The sequence below is a fragment of the Eschrichtius robustus genome, chromosome 4 (assembly GCF_028021215.1).
Source record: "Eschrichtius robustus isolate mEscRob2 chromosome 4, mEscRob2.pri, whole genome shotgun sequence".
Classification (NCBI taxonomy): Eukaryota; Metazoa; Chordata; class Mammalia; order Artiodactyla; family Eschrichtiidae; genus Eschrichtius; species Eschrichtius robustus.
The window spans coordinates 111,830,638-111,856,546 of record NC_090827.1 but is presented as its reverse complement, the minus strand read 5'-3'; positions in this window follow the sequence as shown (position 1 = coordinate 111,856,546).

The following is a 25,909-nucleotide window of genomic DNA, read 5'->3' as shown; positions in this document are numbered from 1 at the left end:
TACACTAAAAGCCATAATCTGTGAAGGATCACAGGGTTTCTGCAAGGAAATGAAAATGTAGATGCAGACATCTGATTTGTTCAGTTCCTTCAGGAACCCTTAGCAGCCTGCTCCGTGTGAGACACAGAAGGCTTTTGTGACGCACATTCTGTGCATCACAAACGGAGAGCCCTGGCCAAAGAAAATATACAGTTACCAGAAGAATAAACCCAGGATGAAAAGCACAGAGGTAGCATCAATAGACGTCTAATATGCCATTGGCCCATCTGGTTAGAATCACATCATCAAAATTAGAGCTGGAGTAGACCTTCCAGGTCATCCCATCCATCCCCTTGCCAACACAACAATCATCTTTCTGAGGACCTGGTCCAGTTCAATTTCATATGTCTCAAGAGACAAGAATTCCACAGATTCTGTGGGCAAGATATTTACCATATTTAAAAAGGCAAATGTAGTCATGGTTGAGATTTCAGTCAGTAAAATAATTGCATTCAGCCTTAGAAACATAAGGGATTGGCTTTTTTTAAGTAGAAATTCTCCTAGTGGAAGACAAAGAGCTTGGTGCCTGGAGAATCACAATTGAGATGGACATAAGAATTGCTATGAGCCAGACAAAGATTTAAGCAAGCCTCAGAACTGTGTCAAGGGACTTTCTAGAATCAGTCCAAAGGAATTCTAAGCAGTGTTCAAACCCTTCTTCTGCGGTACAAATGGGACTGGAACAGTTGTGATCAGGAACAAGCTAAGGTGTTGGAAAAAGAGGTGGGATGGAAATCAGAGTTCTAGGTTCTCATCAGTGACAGAGAACACCTTTTCTATTGGGAGATGGTGGGGGAAAGGAGGACAATTGCATATTAAGGGAAATTCTATGTGAAGAACAAAGAGGTAGAGTCAGAATGCATGTGAAATTTACAAGTGTCTGAAGGTAGGATCAAAAATATAGCCAATGGAGTCAAGAGTTTGGAAGTAAGGAGATAAGATCTAGTATAAAAGTTTGACCTGGAGATTATCATATTAAGTGAAGTAAGTCAGACAGAGAAAGACAAATATCATACAATATCACTTATATGCAGAATCTAAAAAAAAACAAAAAAACAAAAAACAAATGAACGTATTTACAAAACAGAAACAGATTCACAAACTTAGAGAATGAACTTATGGTTACCAGAGGGGAAGGGTTGGGGGGAAGGATAGACTGGGAGTTTGAGATTGACATGTACACACTGCTGTATTTAAAATAAATAACCAGCAAGGACCTACTGTAAAAAAAATAAAAATAAAAATAATTAAAATAATTAAAAAAAAATAAAAATAAATAATATTTTTTTTAAAGTTTGAGGTCAAAAGAATGAGGAGGAGCTCTTCATTGTTTTTAAATCATTTTTAAATAGTGAGAAATTTTGCCCAAAAAAAGTGTTATATATTATTATGATACATATATAACAGATAGAAACACCAGCATTTCTGAGTGAAACATGAGATGGGATTAGGTGAGTAGGGAATTCTGGAACCCTCATGCCCAAACACACCTATTTCTGTGGAGGAACTTGCCTCACTTCTGTGGAACCCCTGGCATTGATTTAAAATACCAATTTTTGAATGTAGAATTAACAGTTATGTTGAGTATTCTGTGGTGGAGCTGTCTAAAAGGAGATACAGTTCTTGAATTCTACCCATGGAACTCAGAACTTATTTTATTTAAGTTAATATCCTGTTACTTTGCACAAAAAATGTAGCTCAGGGGTCTTCACAAATCCCACAATCATATCTATCTCAGAAGAGCATGTGATGTGTTGCCTGTGGACATGGTCTGTGGCTTGCCTTTATGTATCAGCAAAGCAGGCCAGCCCAGCCTAAAAGGTTCAAGATGGGGAGTATAGCCAGAAGATAGAAGAGTACATAGAGTTGAGAAAAGAGAAGAGAAAATAGCCAAACTAGAAAACAGGAAAGGAGTTAGAAAAATAAAAACAGTCAATAATAGGACCACCTGGGATGAAATCTGGGTACTGATTGTGTAGCCAACACTATTGTCTTCCTAAAAGAAATGCACACACCATTCTTCTTCCTGGCTAACAAAAATATGACTTTGTTTGGATAATACACCCTCCTCCACCCAGCCTTGCACTTAACTAGACCAGTCACAGTAATTCCATTTTCCTTGCCAATAATTGATTTAGGAAACGACATATGATGCTGTTGTGGGCAAAGGGGACGTTTAATAGGGAGCTTCTGTTTCTGCTCCTACAATGGTGTAACTGGAGTAAGATGGTCCCTCTTCTTTTCCTAGATATGTCTTTTCTTAGATGGCTGAACAACTGGAACTACAGAAGTCATCTTATGACCGTGAAGGGACATACTGAGTAATAATGTTGACACAGACAGCTTGAGGTCTTGATGTCATGGCTGAATCACTAAATTACCAAATCTTGGAACTGCACTACCTTGGGGTTTCAGTTTAGAGCAAATAAATACCTACTTTTTTCTTACTGCTTAGGTTAGTTGAGGCAGGGGATTCTGTTAGTGGCAAGCTATAGCACCCCAGCTGATAGGAGAGAAAGCAGGTTTTGTTTTGAATTATCACAATTGTTACCCCCTTAGGTGTTTCTTGTACACATTATTTGGTATCTATCACTGAACTGAAACTTCTCTTAAAGCAGCAAATATTCATTCCATAGAGAAGGACCAAGAATATGATGAAAGAAAAATATGAGCTGATTTTGTGAGATGAAGTCAAACTTTCATCACAGAGTTTAAGAAGCAGTTTAAATATTTATACATATTGGACTAACATAGACCAAGTAGGAGAAAGAAAAATCTTTAGAGAAACCGAGGAAAATAAATCAATACTGTGTGAGCTCCTTGAGGGAAGGCACTATGTTTTGTCTATTGTTAGGTATATCCAATATTCAGCAACATGAGTGGCACATGGCAGGTGCTCTATAAATGCAGAATTAAGTAACAGAAGGAAATTAGAGGTCTAGTAATTGATGTTTATTCTCAGTTTCATCCAAGCATTTCCCAGTTGCTTATGGCATATTTGAGTAGATGAGGCTGGGCTGGTACCTGGGCTGGTACCAGGAACTAAGTCCAAACACTAGAACTAGTGAAACATTAGCTGTAAATGTTCCATAACCATGAGACTTTTGTGGCAGAGGCTATTGACTATTCATTAAAATTAAAATCCATGTTCAACTTCCCAGAATGGCAGTAAGAATCACAATGAATAAGTCTAAAACCCATGGGCATGAGCATCACATCTCACAATGATTTGACATGTCCTGCCTCTGATGATCTTTACAATAGTCCTAGGCCAACAATAATAACCAGACTCTCTTGCATGATTTGGTCATGTGACTGAGTTCTAGCCAACAGAGTGTGACGGGTGTCATGTCTGGGCATAGCTTTTAAGAAGCAAGTGTGTCGTCTCCATATTCTCCTTTCAGTGTCCAACCAGCTAGTAAGGATGGCAATGAAACCCTAGGGAGGGCCAGAGCCATAAGCTGGAAGATGCCTGAGTCCATGAATTACTGCTGTTGATGAATAATCAACACCAACCAGAAATAATCTGCTATTGAGATTGACCTCTTACATATTCTGCCATTTTTTGTAACCATTGTTTAGCCTACTTTAAATAATGCAGCTTGTCCACACTTATTTGGCTTGTGAGCACAACACCAGTCTTGTCAAGATCTCAGAATGATAGGGAGAATCATGTTAAAAAAAAAAAAATCTGCAATGAAAATGAATGTGCTTTGCAGTTTATAATGCTTTGACATACACTAGCTGGTATGGTCTTCACGACAACTCCATAAAATAACCAGGGTAGATATTATTATCCTCATTTCAGAGGCGAGAAATCAATGATCAAGGGATTAAACAAATTGTCTAAATCTACTGAGTGCTAGACTTAGAACTAAAGCATCAATCCTTTGATTTTAAATTCTTTGTTTTTCCAATCATAAATATGCTAAATATCTACCTCTGTCTAAAATATTTTCTTGATGGATAGTTTTACTGCAGAAATTCTTCCAAGGGATTAAGGATTATTTTAGAAGATTCAACTCACTTGAATTCTAAATATGGAATCTAAATATGGAAGGATTTATCATTCCAGAGGATTTAGCAATGAAGTTGACTCTATCACAGATCATTTTTCTTTGTAGAGTCTCTCAGTGTCTCAGACTAGGATGACTTCCACAGAGGTTATTAAGCTTATTCTCCTTCCCCAAAACAAAAGCTTCTCTGACACATCTCAGATTTGGTTGATCAGCCACTACTTGATCACCTCTAATGATGGAGCACTCACTACTTCAAAAGTTTTCTCAATCTGTTGGTAGGGCGACCAACTCGTTCTGGCTTCCACAGAACTTTTTTCAATTTTATAACTGAAAGTCCCCTGGACTTGGAACCCCCTCAGTCCTGACCAAATCGGAAGGGTCAGTGATCCTAAGATTGTTGAACAATGGAAATTATTAAAACACTCTTTTAAATGAAATGAAACTTGTCTTGCCATAACTTCTACCAGGTTTTCTTGTTTTTCCCTCTTCGATGTCTATTATTCAACATAAATTTGTTTCTTGCTGATCCCTGGAGAGTATCTGGTTCTCTATAGCTGCCAAAGCTTGCATAAGACTGCACTTTCAAGCATTGCTCTACCATAAACCACAGGATCAATAGATCATAGATCTAAACTTTTAATCTTTGGGTTTGATAGACAGGGCCTGATGACACACTAACAACAATTCATATCCCCTAAGTCAATTATTCTCCCTATAAGCCTATAATGTAAGCCTTTGAAATTGTTTTCCTGGTTCCCCAAGGTGAGTTTTGTGATATAATTATTGACAATAAAAATAAATGTACTCCTATTATAATTTATCATGTGTAAACATAATTAATTAATTAAAAATAATTGATTCTTAAGCAGAAAATAGTTATTTTCTCACTGAAGGCTCTTGAGAAAAAAAATAATTATCTTCTAAGGCTTCACCATTGAGCTTAATGTGCCTCTGAGAGTTGAACCCTTTTTTCTTTCTTTTCTTTCTTCTTTTTTCTTTTTTTTAATATGAGTGCAGCACTTAACCTATGGGGAAAGGAACAGTCTCTACATTATTGGGTACTGAGGGACCACCAAAACCAGGAACTTTGTGTTTTAGGAGTTTTCCCCAAATCAAAGCAACAGGGTTATGGTCAACATCATCCTTTCACTCCCACTGGGTTCTTTCAGAGAGTTGCTTTGGGGGCAAAAGAAATGTTTTGCACTGAAAAGCACATCTACTTCATTGCTTTCTTTCCTGCTGAAAGTCGACTGGGATCTGAACAGACCATCAGGCTCCTAATCTAAACCAGGTTTCTTTATGTTGTTTTGACTTTCTTGCCACTTATGATATCTGTTACCTGGTAGAATACTTCATAAACCTAGTTCTTGGATGTATATTTTCTGTATGCAACCAAAAATTTTTTTAAAAGGTGGGTAAAATCATGATGACCATCATGAATCTGAGTTTTTTGAGAAGCAAAAGTTTTAGGTTGACAGTACTTTTGGAAGCTTAACAATATTATCTTGTAAATGGAATAAGATTTTTAAGGCTAAATTTTTTAATTGTAGGAGGTTAGAATGAAATGGGGCTTTAGAGATCAGTTAGGTTAATCATGCCCATTTTACAGATGGGAAATTTGAAGTCCAGAAGCACAGATCATCACTCTAATGATCAGTGGCAGAGTTCTGAAGACAGCCAGACTGACCTCTCTCTTCAACTCAACAAGTTAAACAGTGATTGTTTACCTTTAGGGAGTATGAAACCCTTTGAGAACTGGATGAATATTATGGAACCTGGCAAAAATGCATATACACTCAATATTTCTCATGTAATTTCAGGAGAATTAAATTCCTTAAGAAGTTTATCTTTGGATCCAATTGGGCCATGCTCTTAGGCTGTGGGATGGCTTTCCAAGGGAACAACTTGGGTAATTCCTGAATGGGCTCTATATTTAATGGAGAAATCAAATTAGAATTTAATTATTTGAAATTTAATATGTTAAGAAATCAATTTATTGTTGTTGTTTTACATTCATATTACAGTTTTAAGCTAGTTCTGTATGAACAAATTACTTCTGTATGAAAAAATTATTTAGATAATAGGACAAAAATCTGAAATTTACCTCAAGGATTAATAGGGTGGGACCTGGGCAATGTCACTCGAATTAACACCCTAGAATATTTAGATCTTATTGCTCTAAATCTATCTGTGTTTCAAACTCCTACCCAAATTTAGGGAAAATAACAAACTTTTTATTTCAGTTTTCCCAATTTTAGCATAACCTTCCTAATCTAACTATATTGCATTTGTTTGATAAACAATGATAAATAACTGTTATAACTAATATTTATTGTGCTCTTACTCCATACCAAGTGTATGCTGATGAATTTATGTGTTATATCTCTTCACAACGGTATAAGTTGGGTTTTATTATATACATTTTTTTACAGTTAAAAGGAATTGAATCCCACAGAGGTTTAAACATTTCCCAAGGTCATCAGCTACTGCAGTGGTTCTCTGTCTAGGATAATCACCCCCTTTCTCACCCCACGTCAAGCATAGAGATATTTGGCAATGTCTGGAGACATTTTTAATAATCATAACTGGGAAGATGCTATTCACATCTAGTAGGTAGAGGCCATAAATGCCACTAAACATCCTACAGGGTACAGGACACCCCTTACACACACACACACACACACACACACACACGAACACACAAATAATTATTTGGCTCAAAATGTCAATAATGCTGAGGTTGAAAAACACTAAACTAGTAAGTGACAGATTGAGAATTCAAGCCTAAATAATATGATTCCAGAGTGCACACTCAATATTTGCTCTCAAAATATATGTTTAATATTACACATTTTATCAAAATATTGATAATAATAGTCTATCGTTTTGCAAAAGGTTTTTGTGCTCACTTAACAGTTTATAACCCACAGTTTGTAGGGTCTAAGATATGGGACTGAATCATTCTGGGTAGATATGACAAAATCATTTGCACATATGTACCACAGGAGCTGGTGGGAAAAATGAAGCCTGGCTAAGAGAATCTCAGTGGCCAGGTCCATCCTAACTGGCTGTCAATACTTAAATGAGTATTTTGAAAATTATAGTTAGGTCACATTTTATTGGGAAGGTGCTTTGCAGAGATTGATGGAACTAAAATTAAGTAAACCAGTTTGTTTAATATTATTTTCTCCAAGCAAGTGTAACTCTAAGTTGATTTTTTCTCATACATAGGAAGGCAGATCCTTTTTTTTTTTGACAATATGATTATAATTCTATTGATCTACTTGGATAGTGTAACACAACTTCCCTCCCTTCATTGTGCCCATCTCTGGGAAGAGCAGTGCCTTTTCTTGTCTCAACTTCTACATCCATTCACACACCAAATTCTGTCAATCCAACTTTTCTTAATATTTTTTAATCCATCTCATTCTCCTCTATCCATTTATACTGCCCTAGTTCAAGCCTTCATCATCTATTATTTTCTAATTTTGGAAGCCTATTTTACTTATTTGAATAAAAAGAAAAGATTAAATATTAAGGTGGAAAAAGAAAAGAGAAAGTTGAGAGGTAGCATACAAAGCAACGACTACATAAAAACCTTGTGCTGGGATCTTCATACATTACTCAATTTTTATCCTTCCAACAACTTCATGAGTTCAGCTGTTACTTCAGGGAACTCTGTAGAGAAGTTGAGATGACCAGTGATTATTTCCAATGTCATACCGCTGACAAATAGCAAAGCACTTTCTTATTTCCAATGCCCTTCCTACAGCCAAAAGCATTTCAACGAGTCTCACAATCATTGCCAGTTTGTCCTTCTTAATGGCTGTTCCACATTCCAACAGCTTTACACAAATCTCTTTTCATTGTTTTCCTTGCCTGAATGGACACATGGACCAACTGTTCCCTGTCACTCATCTATTATATTTTCACACACTTGAATCCTGAGAACCTCTTCTAATTTTCTAATTAATCAATCACTCTTTCATACAGTGACTTCAATTTCCATTGATGGAGAAGCCACAGAATGCTGTCACCATCCTTGGCATTGGTGGGGAAGGGTCAGGAGAGAGGGAGGTGACAAGCTCACTGCCATGGGAGTCCCTGAGTCCAATAGAAGCTTGACAAATAACAACCAGGCAAACAAGTTAAGTGCATTCTCTGAAGTCAAGTCCTGAAATAAATAGGAAGGCTGTGTGTGAAATGAGGCAATAGTCCAACAACCCTCTTACTCAGCTGGGCAACCTCTTAGAGAAATAAACAGCATCCTTTTAACCATCCAGACAGGCTCATGGTTGAGCCAATTTATCTGTATCATCTACAAACAATATTTAACTTAATCTAAGGCCGAACAGGAGCACAAACATTGAGGTCTTGGGTCTGTAACAATTTTTCCAGCACTGCAATGTTTATGAGAACATTCAAGGCCAAAAAAGAATGTGTGAGTCTTCAACAGACATTGCCATGCTTGCTGGTTGCCGGGTTCTCACTTGTTCATATAATATCGCACTTCAGAAGACCTACATTATCCAGCTGTCCTTCTGGGGAGGGTCAAGTCAAGAGTTTGTGGTTCTGGGCTGAGATGCACTTCTCACTAGTTTTGTGATGTTAGGAAAGCCACATCGGTCATTCAGTCCTAGCTTTGTCCAAAGTCCAAAAAGGGAGTTGGGTGAGATTTCTCTAAAGAGCTCTTCCAGCTTCCCAACTTGAGAGTTTCATTTGAATGTGGAGTTCTAAAAGAGAAAATGTGATCAATGGTTCTTACCTGGAAAGTTACAGAAGTGGTCTGAGTAGGAAGAGAGCTTCACGCTCCCTCAATCTCTAAGTCACCTGTGAATGTGACTGCCATTACCCACCAATGTCAACTAGGAGTGTAACAGTGCTTGGCATTTCTCTTAATCCTATATGTCTGTCGTGTGTAGCTTACCACTAACCTGTCTACTAGGGATTCCTCTTACCCTCTGCACACCAACATTCCCAGCTATCATACTGTGTGTTAGAGGGGAGGTATCAGATGGCACTATGCCAAAACAGGAGCCATGGAGTCTACCTCTGAGATGCCAAGGGGAAATATCAAAATAGAAGCCAAACAAGGAAGCAACTTGAATGACTTCCCCAAATAAGTCTGGGTCTTCATGAGCATAGAGGGTATCTGTTGTTTCTGCCTGCCCACCAGTGTACCCCTTTCCTCCAGTAACACCAGCCTGATTTATTTTTCAGCAACAATTTCTCCTTCATGCTCAATACACATAGTTTTGGAAGGGACATGGGAGTCAAACCTCAACGAACACATGGTCTATTCCCTGAATATAGTAATCATCTCAGCAATGGGTGCATGACCGACCTGAGGCTGGTACAAATAAGATAAAGGTTAAAGAGAGAATTTATCTCCTAAGACTACCACAACAAGGATGATGTAAGCCTGGTGCTGACATGAACTATCACATGGAACATGAAAAAAAGCCAAAACAAAGGAAAGTAGAGCTCAGAGATGAAGAAAACAAATCCTGATGATTCATTGGCTGAGTCCTTTGATACAGCTTACACCTATGCCTGAAACTGCCTTTTCATTTATGCAAACCAGTGAATCCCTTTTCTGTTTAAACCAGCTTCCATTGGTTTTTTTTACTACTTGACCAGAAGATCAATATAGTTTACAAATTTTGTTTTTACCTGTTAGCTTATACCTCCTGATCCCCAATGCTCAGAAGTAGTAAAATTTGGTATAATAACCCCCACTTTAGAAAAGAAGAAACTAAGGTGTTACAGCCAGTAAGAAGTAGGGTCATGACCAAAGTCACAGCCTTTTGACCCCCAGCTCAGATCTCTAACTTCCCTGCCATGCAGTCCACAGGCCTGATGCCCAGAATACGTGTCATCTCTCAGAGTCTCCACTGATACTCCCTGAGTCTTGGGCGTTATAGACTCATAGACTGATAAACCTTGAAAAGTCATTGTCAATCCCAACCTCCAACCTCCCCAAACTTCCACTAATATTGTAGTTAAAAATGAAGGATTAAAAGTAAGAAAGATCAGGGTTAGAATGCACCAATTTTGGGATTTCTGATGACAAGCAAGTAAAATAGTCTTTCTGAGCTGCAGTTTTATCAACTGTAGTATGAGTCCTATGATTGCCTACCTGTTCTGCTTGTAAAGAGAATTAAATGGGTATATGTTGTAAAACAATTAGGATAGTGCCTATCACGTGGAAACCTCTCTGTGACTGGCATAAGTATCAAATTACTTATTGCTGTAATTATTGTTATCAACCCAGATTCTGAATCACCAGTGCTTTCTCTACTCCTTACTATCTTTCTATGCTATAAACTTTAAAATACATATATGCCACTGAGGCTAGAGACTGTGTCTCTCTTGTTCTTGTACCCCCCACCAATAAATTCATATTTCTTGAGTGCCATGATTAAGGAATGATTGCCATGCTAAGGCATTTATTTGAAGTATTATCCTATGGGGATAATTACCTTTGAGTTCTTACGTGGGTTCCTCTCCCATCCCACCAGAAGGGACTCCAGAAGTTGATGGGGGTGAGAGAGACTGAATCAGACATTCCTGTTCCTTCAAGGGATGTTTCTTTTTGTGTTATTTCCCTCTCTGTTTACACACCTTATTCCTTCACACACCTGCTTCAGAGCCAGTTGAGAGTCAGGGATGGAAGTTCTGGGTGTGGGTCCCATTAGAGAAGATTTGGGCTTTATCCTTTGCTTGTATTCTCCACTTGTAATTTGAATTAAATTCACTTTTGGACACAGGCTACAAGGCACAAGAGGTCTTTTTGATTGAACAGTGAAAGGAGCCTATTAGAAATGTGAAATCATAATTTCTGGAGGTTTGGGGACTTAAAAAATGTGGACAGCTGTTGGCTAAAGAACTGAGAAATGTTTAAGTCAGGAAAATATCCTAGGTAATGAAGCCAGAGAGCCTAAATCAGTGGTAAATACTGCTAAGCCATCATTACACACTAAATAGTTATTAGTCATCTCTCTGTTTCTAACGGAAAGCTTAAGAGTCTGAAGTCCAAAGTTTAGACTCCGTTCTCTCTAGCAAATCAAAAATCCCATCCCCTCCAATAACAGAAATCTGCCAAGAGAACATTAAAGGTCAAGCTAAACCCACAAAAGCAAAGCAATGCTGATTTCAAAGACGCTGAATGGAAAATACAATTAAAAGTCGCCAGTTCATTCTGAGTAGGAGAAAAGATTCAGAGTCTAATTTAAGGTCAGGAGCCGAGGGGGCAATGGCAAAGGGAAACAGGAACCCCAAGCCAAACCATAAGCAAAGTGGCCTGGAAACTCTCAAACTTGGCAGGAGCCTTTCCCTTTCCGGCCCCCTCTTGGGTGAGTGGGTCACAGTGTGTTTGGAACGTTGAGTTGCCCCCATGGGACCCATATTGGGAATTGAATGTGAGGACCTGGCCTCCAACGGATAGACCTGTGCTATGGACCTGGCTCTCTCCCAACTCCACAGTGATTTTCCTGTATTACCCTACACAAGTCATTCACCCTGCCCTGCCCTAGTTTTACTTAATTACAAAATAATTTCTTCTAGTGAGGCCAAGCTTATGAATAAGCCAGAATTTCGTGGTTTGAGGGATGCCAAGAAGGAACCACTGGGACTTCAGGCCCAGTTCTATAATATTCACATCTCCCTATTATACTTTTTCACCAATGCCTGAAGTATCACCATTGACAAATCTGTTTAATCTAAAAACACTTTTGAGTGCCTACTTCATGCCAGATATTGTACTAGCCACTAGGTATACAGGCATGAGTAAAACAAACGTGGATACTAAGCACAGTCTAGTTGGAAGGAACAGACTGAATTAAACAGGTAAATACATGCATGCATACATGCAAAGGGAGAGTCCCCTGCAAAGTTATTGAACACATTACTCTGGGAAAAATTAGAAGCCTGAGTCTTAGTTAAGGTCATTACTGAAGCCACTGAGAAGGTGGTTTTCAAGCTGAGACTTGATATGTACTGTGAAGATCTAGGAACATGCTATTCTAGGTAGGAGACAACTGGCATGTGCTAACCTCTAAGGAGGAAAGGAACTTGGTGTGTTCTGGAATTGAAAAAGAAAGGAAGTCTTGGTGGATGGAGCACTGTGTGAGATGAAAAGGAACTGAGATGAGGGTAAGCAGTAGCTAAGGGGAGGTCAAATGGGGCTTGCTAGGTCACTGTGGGACAACGGCATATTGGTCTGTCCATAATATAAAGCCATGAACAGTCTAAGCAAGAGGTTACATCATCTCTCAGTATTGAATCTACTCTGGATTCACTGAAGTGAATAGAATGGTGGAAGGCAGAAGACGATACAGGGAAACTGGATAAAAAGTTTTGCTTCCCTCCCTAGATTGTAAGCTCCAAAGAGTTGTCTCTGTTTTATACAGTAATATTGCTCTGGTTCTTAGAGTAAGAGTTGTGCCATGAAGTTAGTGAATCAGTTCTGATGGGGAATAAAGGCAGAGCCTTACTTAGCATCAATAAGAGAAGTCCTGTGTGTGGCATTTAAGAGGAATTCAATCAATACATATATATACAATGAATGAAGGAATGAATAAAGATTGTTGTACTCCAGAAAAGAATATTACAGTAGCTTGGATATACTAGTAGAAGTGGAGGGTGAGAAATAGGCACATTTGTGATATACTTGAAGGCAAAAAAAAAATAAAGGACTTATAAATAGAATGGATGTGAAGGTGGAGAGAGAAGAACAAATAAAGATCAACACCTTCATTTATAGCTTGAGCAACAAATTATGTGGCAAAGGATGGCAGATGGGAAAACCTCTGAGAGGACAGACAGATTAGATTATTGGCCTGTAGCCTGAATAAGAACGAGTCCAGACACCCCAGAATGGTGCATGTCATAATAAAGGTATATTGTTACTAAGTTTTGGCGTGCCTTGTTATGCAGTATTACTGTGGCCATAGCTGGGTGAGGCAGAAATCATGAGATTTAAGGGAAAATCATAAGTTCAATTTTGAAATGTCAAACTTGAGAGAGCTGTGAAATATCCAAGTGGGGATATCAGGTAGGAAATTGATTACACAATTCCATAAAGGTACAGATAAACCTTTTGGAGTCACCAGCATAAAGATGATATTTAAAACCAAGGGTATGGGTGAGATCATCCAGAGGGAATGCATAGAAAGAAAGGTAAAAATGTGCCCATTTCCCAAACATAGAGTGCTTCAACAATTAGAGGTCAGGAGGAGACTTCAAAGAAGAAGAAAATAGGACTAGATTGGTGATAGAAAAACAGAAGGGCATTGGAGCAATCTCTCTTTCCAAGAGAGGAGATTTTTTAAAAGAAGTAGAGAATGGTCAACTCTGTCCAATATTTATATGAGACTTTATTAGTTTCCTATTGCTGCTATAACAAATTACCCCACTTTGTGACTTAAAATTTTAAAAAAAATTATCATATTACAGTTTTGGAGATCAAAAATCTGAAATGGGTCTGACTGAGCCAAAGTTAAAATGTCAGCAAAAATGTGTTCCCTCTGGAGGCTACAGTGTAAAATCAGTTTCTTTGCCTTTCTCAGCTTTGAGATGTACCCACATTCCTTGACTCATGACCTCTTCTATCGTCAAATCACTGACTTTTCTGCTTCCCTCTTTTGCTAAGAAGGATCCTTGTGATTACATTGGGATCACCTGGATATTTCAAGATAATATCCTCATCTGATTAGCAACCTCGGATTCATCTGCAACCTTAACATCCCCTTTGCCCCATACAACATAATATATACACAGGGGCCAGGAATTAGGAAACAGGAAGCTTTGGGAGACCATTATTCTGCATACAACAGACACCAAATAGGATGAGCTTTGCTTCTTGAGAAAATGGATAGATATTTCTGGAAAAGTTTAGGGCTTCTAGTGTGTTAGTTAGTTCCCCAGAATATTAAGAGGATATCTCCCTTCTATACATAATTATAAGACATTTGAGAAATCAGAAAAATAGAACTAACTATAAAGGAAACCCTCTTCAGTTATTTATTTTAAACAACTAAGGGTTTCCAACCATGTGAGGAACAAAAGATCACAGAATAGGAGAATTAATATGGAAAAAAGAATACTGGAATAAACAAAGATAATCCACAGAATATGAGAACTTTCAAAATAATTTTAATGGGTATTCCCAGAGATATTTGAGAAAAGATCACATCAATAAGATAAGTATAGGTTGATATAAAAGGATTAATCAGGGAACAAGAAAGTATTCATAGAAATTTAAAAATGATGGCTGAAATTAAAAAAAAAAAAAAATTGAGTAGTATGGTGTAAGGAATATACCCCAGAACACATAACAGAAAAAAAGAAAAAGACAATAATATAAGACAAAAGTAAAGTCTTAAAAGATCAACCCAAAAGGGTCATCCTCCCTCCAAAAGACTTCTAGAAGAGAAGAGAGAATATAAAGGAAAATTAAATTTTTTAATAATTTTTAAATGTTGCAAGACAGGGCAATTGCTATCAAATTTTAAGGACAAATGTTATTTTGAACTCAGAATTCCATACAGAGTCACAATACTAAGTGTAAGAGTAAAATAAAAATAATTTCTAGACATAAAAGGAATTAGAACATTTGGCTTCATGTAGCCTTCTGGTGGGAAAAAAGATCTTTATTATGTATTCCAAGAAAACAAAAGAAGATGCTATCAGAGGAGCCTGTGGGATTAACTCAGGAGTGATGGTAGAGGTTGTGTTCTCCACCTCTTCCTAGGAAAACAGTGGATCCCTTTCCTGGCATTCCTTCATCTAGATAAGCCATATAACTGTTCTTGTCAATGATCAGAAGTCACATGTGCCACTTCTGGCCCAAAGAGATTAAAAGCACATGTGTGTTTTCCCTACTGCAACCTTTGCCTAGCCACTGGCTAACTGCAGAGGAGTCCAAAACCTAGAAGAGAGCTGAGACACCGCATGGAAAGGTCTGTTTCCACAGTGGCTGCAGGAAGTAGAGCTCCCTTTTAGACCAATTGAACTGGGATGTGAGAGCAGAATGCATTTCAATAAAATCAAGCCTTGAAATTTGGAGATATTACAGCATTAAACCTACCCTGATTAATACAAGAATATAATGGGAAAAAAATTCTGGAAAAATAACTGTGCTTATAAATCACTAAGCCCCAATTTGAACACAATTCAGAGCACTTTAATAGTTTTATCTTTAAGAAGGAAGTAGACTTTATAAAACAAAGAATATGATTAAAAAGCCAGGAAATTCTATGGAAATGTAAAGAAAGTATATGGTTCTTTTGTCAGTAAGTGAAAGAAAACAATTAGAAACACCAAGAAAAATTAAAGGATGTATGAGAATATCATGGTTTAAGTATAAAGTGAACTAAAATGTGGCATGATATGGAGCAATCAAAATAGAAGAGAGTTTATTTAAACTTAACTTTGGAAGCAATCTCTGTTGATTCTCAATAACTTAGAATTACACTCCTTCACTCTGAATCCAACACTAACACTCGGTTCTTCGGAATGGTTACTGTTATTATGTTGACATTGTCATTATACTGTAAAGGCTAATTGTTTGTTTTCAAATTTTTAGAATCGATTTTAGAAAAAGCAAAAATACTCGGATGTAATCATAAAACAGGATGTGAATGTTAAAACTCTGATATTGGATAAGAATTACACAGTTGACACAATTTGAGAGATACAAGGAAGAAAGGAGGTCAAGCGTGTGTTAAGCTTTAATTTCCTCATTATAAATGGTGGAACATGAAGAAATACTCTCTCAATTTGGTGGAACAAGAAGCACAATTTTAATTATAACATTCAACAAAACTGGGGATAGTGCATGTGACCCAAAGTCCTAAATTTTCTCAGCAAAGAGTCAACAGAGAAATATGTAAAAATAAATAGTTCAATTTATTTTAGTAACAATTAGAAGAAATACAAACATAAACAATCCTGCTAAGGAGTGGGACTCTGGAGAGAATAAGGAATGGTGTTAATTTTTTACTTACTAGTGACATTCAGTTTTTCAAAGAATGTACATATATTACTTTTATGATGCCATCAACCAAGACTGTGAGAAGAGGAGACAAAACAGGTGCGTGTAAGGAGGGGGTGGATAAAGATTTCAGTTTAAACTTGTTGAGTCATTTATTTGAAATCTTTAGATCAAACACAAGAATTTACTATAAGCTCTCTCATAGTGGGATTATAGAAATACACTTAATACACAATGGAGGGCTTTAGTGTACTCACTTTGAAATTTGCATTTTTCCTTTGGAAGGAATGTTGGGTTCAAAGTTTTTGTTTGTTCTTAAATGTATCCACTTCTTTGACTTAGAGTAATTGTTTAAGAAAACCAAAACACCAGCAAATTTTCCATTACTCATCATAAAAATCCCATTTTAATTCATGTTTTCCTGTGTCTTCTCAAATACTCACATTACTGAAATATTTTATAAAAACAATGGAATTCTTGGATTGTTAATTTTCCTACAGTTTCTTAAAGTCATGTATCATGAACTTGGTTTGTCATTCAATTAGTAGTCTCCTTCCTAATCCCCTTCTTCATAAGGAGCACAGCCTGTAGTAATTTGTTGGTCTTATCCAAGGAAAAATGCACAGCAGAGAGATGGAAATACAGGTCCAGACCTTGGCAATGACAGAGGTCAGTATTAAAGGGGTGTATTTGGAGGTGATTAAAGGACTGATAATACAAGCCATGGAAGTGGAGTGAAACTGCCTAGGCAGAGAGCAGAGGGAAGAGATGAGAAATAATTACAAAAGTCAAGAGATGGAAGTCCGAGGCTTCTTGGTAACTGGTCCCAGTTCTGTGAGTACAATCACCACCACTTTCCTGGAACTTAAGGTGTTTGAATAATCTGTGCCTGGAAATGGTGAACCTGCCTCTGCCTTCCCTGCCGTATAAGAGATCTCAGCTCTACTCTACAAGTGGTTTTATGATGGGACCAATCTGAATAAAAGACCTGCTTCTCTCTCCATCCTCTCTTTACTGGAAAAGAGATATAGGAGTCTAATCAGAGCTTTCAATTTGGAAAACTGTTCATAAAAATTGTACTTCTAAAAATAGGGCCTTGGAAAAGACAAGGAAAGGAATTCTTCCCTAAGGTTTCCAGAAGGAATAGAGTCCTGATAACAGCTTGATTTTTAGGACTTCTGACCTCCAGAATGGGAAAGAGACCTGCAGCTAAATTTGAAATGATGGACAACTTGTCCCTGAAAAGGCCTTGTGGTAATTTGAGGTCCTGTTGGCTGTCCAAAGGGTGAGCTGTGTGGCTGACAGGGTCTTGGCACTCCTGCCAGGTGTCAGGCTTGTGCCTCTGAGGTAGGAAAGCCGAGTTCAGGAAATTGGTCTACAAGAGACCTCCTGGCTCCACATAATATCAAACAGCAAAAGCTCTCCCAGAGACCTCCATCTCAGTGATAAGACCCAGCTCCACTCAACGACCAGCCAGCTACAGTGCAGGACACCCTATGCCAAACAACAAGCAAGACAGGAACACAACACCACCCATTAGCAGAGAGGCTGCCTAAAATCAAAATAAGTAATGGACACCCCAAAACACACCACTGGAAATGGTCCTGTCCATCAGAAAGAAAATATCCAGCCTCAACCACCAGAACACAGGCACCAGTCCCCTCCACCAGGAAGCCTAAACAAACCACTGAACCAATATTACCCACTGGGGGCAGAATACAAAAACAAAAGGAACTATGAACCTGCAACCTGCGAAAAGGAGAACCCAAACAGTAAGTTAAGCAAAATGAGAAGACAGAGAAACACACAGCAGATGAAGGAGGAAGGTAAAAACCCACCAGACCAAACAAATGAAGAGGAAATAGGGAGTCTACCTGAAAAAGAATTCAGAGTAATGATAGTAAAGATGATGCAAAATCGTGGAAATAGAATGGAGAAAATACAAAAAACGTTTAACAAAGACATAGAAGAACTAAAGAGCAAACAAACGATGAACAACACAATAAATGAAATTTAAAATTCTCTAGAAGAAATCAATAGCAGAATAACAGAGGCAGAAGAACGGATAAGTGACCTGGAAGATAAAATAGTGGAAATAACTGCCACAGAGCAGAATAAAGAAAAAAGAATGAAAAGAATTAGGGACAGTCTCAGAGACTTCCGGGACAACATGAAATGCACCAACATTCGAATTATAAAGGTCCCAGGACAAGAAGAGAAAAAGAAAGGGACTGAGAAAATATTTGAAGAGATTATAGTGGAAAATTCCCTAAAAAGGGAAAGGAAATAGTCCATCAAATCCAGGAACTGCAGAGAGTCTCATACAGGATAAATCCAAGGAGAAACACTCCAAGACACATTAATCAAACTATCAAAAATTAAATACAAAGGAAAAATATTCAGTAGAACTTAACTATAAGCAAAATAAAAATATTAAAAGCTAAAAAAAATAAATAAATAAATATTAAAAGCAGCAAGGGAAAAGTAACAAATGACATACAAGGGAATCCCCATAAGATTAACAGCTGATCTTTCAGCAGAAACTCTGCAAGCCAGAAGGGAGTGGCAGGACATATTTAAAATGGTGAAAGGGAAAAACCTACAACCAAGATTACTCTACCCAGCAAGGATCTCATTCAGATTCAATGGAGAAATTAAAAGCTTTATAGACAAACACAGGCTAAGAGAATTCAACACCACCAAACCAGCTTTACAACAAATGCTAAAGGAACTTCTTGAAGCAGAAAACACAAGAGAAGGAAAACACCTACAAAAACAAACCCAAAACAATTAAGAAAATGGTAATACGAATATACATACCAATAATTACCTTAAATGTAAATGGATTAAATGCTCCAACCAAAAGACACAGACTGGCAGAATGGATACAAAAACAAGACCCATATATATGCGGTCTACAGGAGACCCACTTCAGACCTAGGAACACATACAGACTGAAAGTGAGGGGATGGAAAAATAAATTCCATGCAGATGGAAATCAAAAGAAGCTGGAGTAGCAATTCTCATATCAGACAAAATAGACTTTAAAATTAAGACTATTACAAGAGAAAAAGAAGGATACTACATAATGCTCAAGGGATCAATCCAAGAAGAACATATAACACTTATAAATATATATGCACCCAACATAGGAGCACCTCAACACATAAGGCAAATGCTAACAGCTATAAAAGGGGAAATTCACTGTAACACAGTCATATTAGGGGACTTTAATATCCCACTTTCACTAATGGACAGATCGTCTAAAATGAAAATAAATAAGGAAAAACAATCTTTAAATGATACATTAAATAAGATGGACTTAATTGATATGTATAGGACATTCCATCCAAAAACAACAGAATAATTTTCTTCTCAAGTGCTCATGGTACATTCTCCAGGAGAGATCATATCTTGGGCCACAAATCAAGCCTTGGTACATTTAAGAAAATAGAAATCATATCAAGTATCTTTTCCAACCACAAAGGTATGAGACTAGATATCAATTACAGGAAAAAAAAAAACTAAAAAATACAAACACGTGGAGGCTAAACAATACATGACTAAATAACCAAGATATACCTGAAGAAATCAAAGAGGGAATCACAAAATACCCAGAAACAAATGACAATGAAAACACGACGACCCAAAACCTATGGGATGAAGCAAAAGCAGTTCTAAGAAGGAAGTTTACAACAATATAAGCCTACCTCAAAAAAAAAAGAGAAACATCTCAAATAAACAACCTAACCTTACATCTTTAGCAATTAGAGAAAGAAGAACAACAAAACCCCAAATTTAGCAGAAGGAAAGAAATCATAAATATCAGATCAGAAATAAATGACAAAGCAATGAAAGAAACAATAGCAAAGATCAATAAAACTAAAAGCTGGTTCTTTGAGAAGATAAACAAAATTGATAAACTATTAGCCAGACTCATCAAGAAAAAAAGAAGAAGACTCAAATCAATAGAATTAGAAATGAAACAGGAGAAGTAACAACCAACACTGCAGAAATACAAAGAATCATGAGAGATTACTACAAGCACCTATATGCCAATAAAATGGACACCTGGAAGAAATGGACAAATTCTTAGAAAAGCACAACCTTCCACGACTGAACCAGGAAGAAATAGAAAATATAGATAGACCAATCATGGGCACTGATATTGAGGCTGTGATTAAAACTCTTCCAACAAACAAAAGCCCAGGACCAGATAGCTTCAGAGGCAAATTCTATCAAACATTTAGAGAAGACCTAACACCTATCCTTCTCAAACTCTTCCAAAATATAGCAGAGACAGGAACACTCCCAAATGTATTCTATGAGGTCACCATCACCCTGATACCAAAACCAAACAAAGACGTCAAAAAGAAAGATTACAGGCCAATATCACTGATGAACATAGATGCAAAAATCCCCAACAAAATACTAGCAAACAGAATCCAACACCACATTAAAAGGATCATACACCATGATCAAGTGGGGTTTATCCCAGGAATGCAAGGACTCTTCAATATATGCAAATCAATCAATGTGATAAATGATATTAACAAATAGAAGGGAAAAAAAAATATGATCATCTCAATAGATGCAGAAAAAGCTTTTGACAATATTCAACACCCATTTATGATAAAAACCCTACAGATAGTAGGCACAGAGGGAACTTTCCTCAACATAATAAAGGCCATATATGACAAACCCACAGCCAACCTTGTCCTCAATGGTGAAAAACTGAAACCATTTCCACTAGGATCAGGAACAAGACAAGGTTGCCCACTCTCACCACTATTAGTCAACATAGTTTTGGAAGTTTTAGCCACAGCAATCAGAGAAGAAAAAGGAATAAAAGGAATTCAAATCAGAAAGGAAGAAGTAAGGCTGTCACTCTTTGCAGATGACATGATACTATACATAGAGAATCCTAAAGATGCTACCAGAAAAACTACTAGAGCTAATCAATGAATTTGGTAAAGTAGCAGGATACAAAATTAATGCACAGAAATCTCTTGCATTCCTATACACTAATGATGAAAAATCTGAAAGAGAAATTAAGAAAACACTCCCATTTACCATTGCAACAAAAAGAATAAAATACCTAGGAATAAACCTACCTAGGGAGAAAAAAGACCTGTATGCAGAAAAGTATAAGACACTGAGGAAAGAAATTAAAGATGATACAAAGAGATAGAGAGATATACCATGTTCTTGGATTTGAAGAATCAACATTGTGAAAATGACTCTACTACCCAAAGCAATCTACAGAGTCAATGCAATCCTTATCAAATTACCAACGGAATTTTTCACAGAACTAGAGCAAATAATTTCACAATTTGTATGGAAACACAAAAGACCCTGAATAGCCAAAGCAATCTTGAGAAGAAAAACGGAGCTGGAGGAATCAGGCTCCCTGACTTCAGACTATACTACAAAGCTACAGTAATCAAGACATTATGGTACTGGCAGAAAAACAGAAATATAGATCAATGGAACAGGATAGAAAACCCAGAGAAAAATCCATGCGCATATGGTCACCTTATATTTGATAAAGGAGGCAGAAATATACAATGGAGAAAAGACAGCCTCTTCAATAAGTGGTGTTGGCAAAACTGGACAGCTACATATAAAAGCATGAAATTAGAACACTCCCTAACACCATACACAAAAAGAAACTCAAAATAGGTTAAAGACCTAAATGTAAGGCTAGATGCTATAAAACTCTTAGAGGAAAACACAGGCAGAACACTCTATGACCTAAATCACAGCAAGATTCTTTTTGACCCACCCCCTAGAGAAATGGAAATAAAAACAAAAATAAACCAATGGGACCTAATGAAACTTAAAAGCTTTTGCACAACAAAGGAAACCATAAACAAGACGAAAAGACAACTCTCAAAACTGGAGAAATTATTTGCCAATGAAGCAACTGACAAAAGATTAATCTCCAAAATTTACAAGCAGTTCACTCAGTTCAATATCAAAAAACAAAAAACCAATCCAAAAATGGGCAGAAGACCTAAATAGACATTTCTCCAAAGAATATAGACAGATTGCCAACAAACATATGAACGGATGCTCAACATTACTTATCATTAGAGAAATGCAAATGAAAACTACAATGAGATATCACCTCACATGGGTCAGAATGGCCATCATCAAAACATCTACAAACAGGGCTTCCCTGGTGGTGCAGTGGTTGAGAATCTGCCTGCCAATGCAGGGGACATGGGTTCGAGCCCTGGTCTGGGAAGATCCCACATGCCGCGGAGCAGCTAGGCCTGTGAGCCACAACTACTGAGCCTGCGCGTCTGGAGTCTGTGCTCTGTAAGAAGAGAGGCCGTGATAGTGAGAGACCCATGCACCGCGATGAAGAGTGGCTCCTGCTTGCCGCAACTAGAGAAAGCTCTCACACAGAAACAAAGACCCAACACAGCCAAAAATAAATAAAAATAAATTAATTAATTAAAAAAAAAAAAGAATGCCTTATCCCTGCCCCGCCTTTAAAAAAAAAAAATCTACAAACAATAAATGCTGGAGTGGGTGGAACCCTCTTGCACTGTTGGTGGGATTTTAAATTGATACAGTTACTATGGAGAACAGTATGGAGGTTCCTTAAGAAACTAGAAATAGAGCTACCATATGACTCAGCAATCCCACTACTGGGCATATACCCTGAGAAAACCATAATTCAAAAGAAGTCATGTACCACAATGTTCACTGCAGCTCTATTTACAATAGCCATGACATGGAAGCTGCCTAAGTGTCCATCAACAGAAGAATGGATAAAGAAAATGTGTCACATATACTCAATGGAATATAACTCAGCCATAAAAAGAGACGAAACTGAGTTATTTGTAATGAGGTGGATGGACCTAGAGTCTGTCATACAGAGTGAAGTAAATCAGAAAGAGTAAAACAAATACCATATGCTAACACATACATATGAAATTAAAAAAAAAAAAATAGTTTCTGAAGAACCTAGGTGCAGGGCCGGAATAAAAATGCAGACGTAGAGAATGGACTTGATGACATGGGGAGGGATAAGTGTAAGCTGGGATGAAGTGAGAGAGAGGCATGGACATATGTACACTACCAAATGTAAAATAGATAGCTGTGGGAAATAGCCGCATAGCACAGGGAGATCAGCTCGGTGCTTTGTTACCACCTAGAGGGCTGGGATAGGGAGGGTGGGAGGGAGACGCAAGAGGGAGGAGATATGGGGATATATGTATATGTATAGCTGATTCACTTTGCTATAAAGCAGAAACTGACACATCATTGTAAAGCAATTATACTCCAATAAAGATGTTAAAAAAAAATCTAGAGATGCCCACACATGAAGATGCATAGTTAAGAAGAATAAAGTACAAAGACTAGGGTGTTATTTGAAGGAATAAGATGCAAATTCACTAGACTATGGATTACTGGAAGACAGAAACTGTCATTATTGACTGTTTAAAAAAAACTTTATTTTATATTGGAGTGTAGTTGATTAACAATTTGTGCTATTTTCAGGTGTACTGCAAAGTGTTTTGGTTATACATATACATGCATCTATTGTTTTTTAGATTCTTTTTCCATTTAGGCTATTACATAATATTGAGCAGAGTTCCCTGTTCTATCAGTAGGTCCTTGCTGGTTATCTGTTTTAAAAATAGCAGTGTGTACACGATTGACATTAAATTCTCTAATCCTACTCTCTCTCATTCCAAAATCACTTGACCAATAGTTACTAAATGAAATAAGAGGGGAAGAATGCAGAATGGATGAAGACGTAGAGAAAACTTCTAGTAGACCTAAGGTAAAATAACTATACTGAATAAAACTGTCTCTATACAGTAGGACTTTGTCCCCTCAGCACCAAGCTATTTAGAGCTCATTCTATATAATAAATGCTCAACAGAGGTAAGAGGGAATGAATAAGTGAAATACAGTCTGGGATGGGCACAAAGGGGAAGAGAGAAAATGGCTGGTGGGAGGGAATTGTGAACTAAGATTAATTTAGGAGCCCAGCATTTGCATTTCTGTTGCTGGCCTCAAACCAAAAAATCACAATTATTTGCAATATATAAAATAGCATTAGCAACCAAGATGGCTCCAACTTGAGGGCCCAATATGGACATCCCCAAGCATTCTTAGTTTCTAGGGTCGCATTTTCTTTTCAAGTCCCCAAGGCACTTTAGAGTCTGTTTCAGACAGTACAATCCTTAGACAGAAATTGCTAGAGGTTCACTAATGTCTTAAGAAAATGACCCTACATAATGATGTTGAGCAGAAACAACAAATAGGTCTGTTCTTTAGTTTAAGTGAAGGGACTTAGCAGAAACATGAAGTCATTGTTTTCCTTAGGTCATTCAACTGGACGGGATGAATAACTAGCATGAGTACAACCATTTCACCTCTCAGGTGCTAAAGCCAGTGTAAAAGTATGCAGGCAAAACCTGCTTTCATTTCCGTCAATTTTTTAAAGTGACCTATGAGTATGGATCAGACTACACTTGTATCAGAAAGCAGCAGGACATCAGGGTCTGTATTAACTACAAACCGACTTGGTGCATTTACTTTCCAGGAGAAACGGGCTGATTCCTGACCAGAGGTGGGGGCCAGGAGAAACCGCTGCTGTTCAGAATTGATTACCCGTCTCACCAAGATAAAGATACTTTTCTTCATGTATGGACCATTCCCAGTCAGAGTGAATTTTCATAGTCTGCATCCTTCTGTGGGCTCCCATCAGTTCTTGGGATCTGCATCTATCTATATTTTGAGAGAGAGACAGAGAGAGAGGGAGATCACTCTTACATCTTCCTCATTCTTGCAAACTCCAACTACTCAATTCTTTTCTTGGGAGAATGGATATCAAAGTACAGTAGATGTTCATTATTTGTGGTAGTTATGTTTTATAACATTACTACAAAGACTTATTTATTGAACTGAGCCACCACTCCTAGGGGAAATACAGGTTATGTTCCTATAAGCCTCTGGTCACAAAATTTTCATCAACTGATCCATACATGGATTTCTTTTATATGTGTCTCTATTTAAAGACACCTTATTTAATATATGTTGTTTTTTCATTAACATTGAACTCACAGCCAACAGCACTATAAACAAACCTGAATGAAGTTTATCTAACACATGTATTTTCTCTGTAAGCCACATAATTCTTCTTGCACTTAGAAACACTAGACAGCACTTGAGCACTAAGCTTGGGGGTCCATTTAAACAGCTAAAACCAAGAAAAAACAAACACGGGAAAAGCATAGCACTGAATAGACTGTGGGAAGGACACTTGTCTACACTACGATCTGGAACAAGAAAGCAGAGCTTTGTTCGACCTCACTTGGAAACATGCATGAGAGGTGACTCAAAGTTGTCACCATTCTGCGTACCTTCACAAATGACTGTGAAAGCACAGTGAGTACAGTAAGTCCCCTACATACGATCCTTCAAGTGGCGAACTTTCAAAGATGCGAATGTGCGTTCGCATGTCCAATCATGTAAGTTAGTTCACATGTCTGGTGTACATTGTCACGTGCGTGCATCCTCTACAAGTGATTGTGCTTTTGTGTACTTTACTGTACAATACTGTATAGAGTACAGTAGTACAGTATCTTTATTTTAAGCTAGGTCTGCAAGAGGACGACTTCATTGAACTCCTTGCTGTGCAACACGAAGAGCTTACTAATGAAGATCTGATGGAATTGGAGGCCCAGAGAAAGGAGGAAGAGAGATGAGAGGGAGAAGTAACTGAAGAACCAAAATGATTCACGACACAGGAAATGGCAAGGGGATTTTCTTTAGTTGAAGAGGTACTGTTAGTTTTTGAGGCACAGGACTGGAACGTAGAACAGCACAC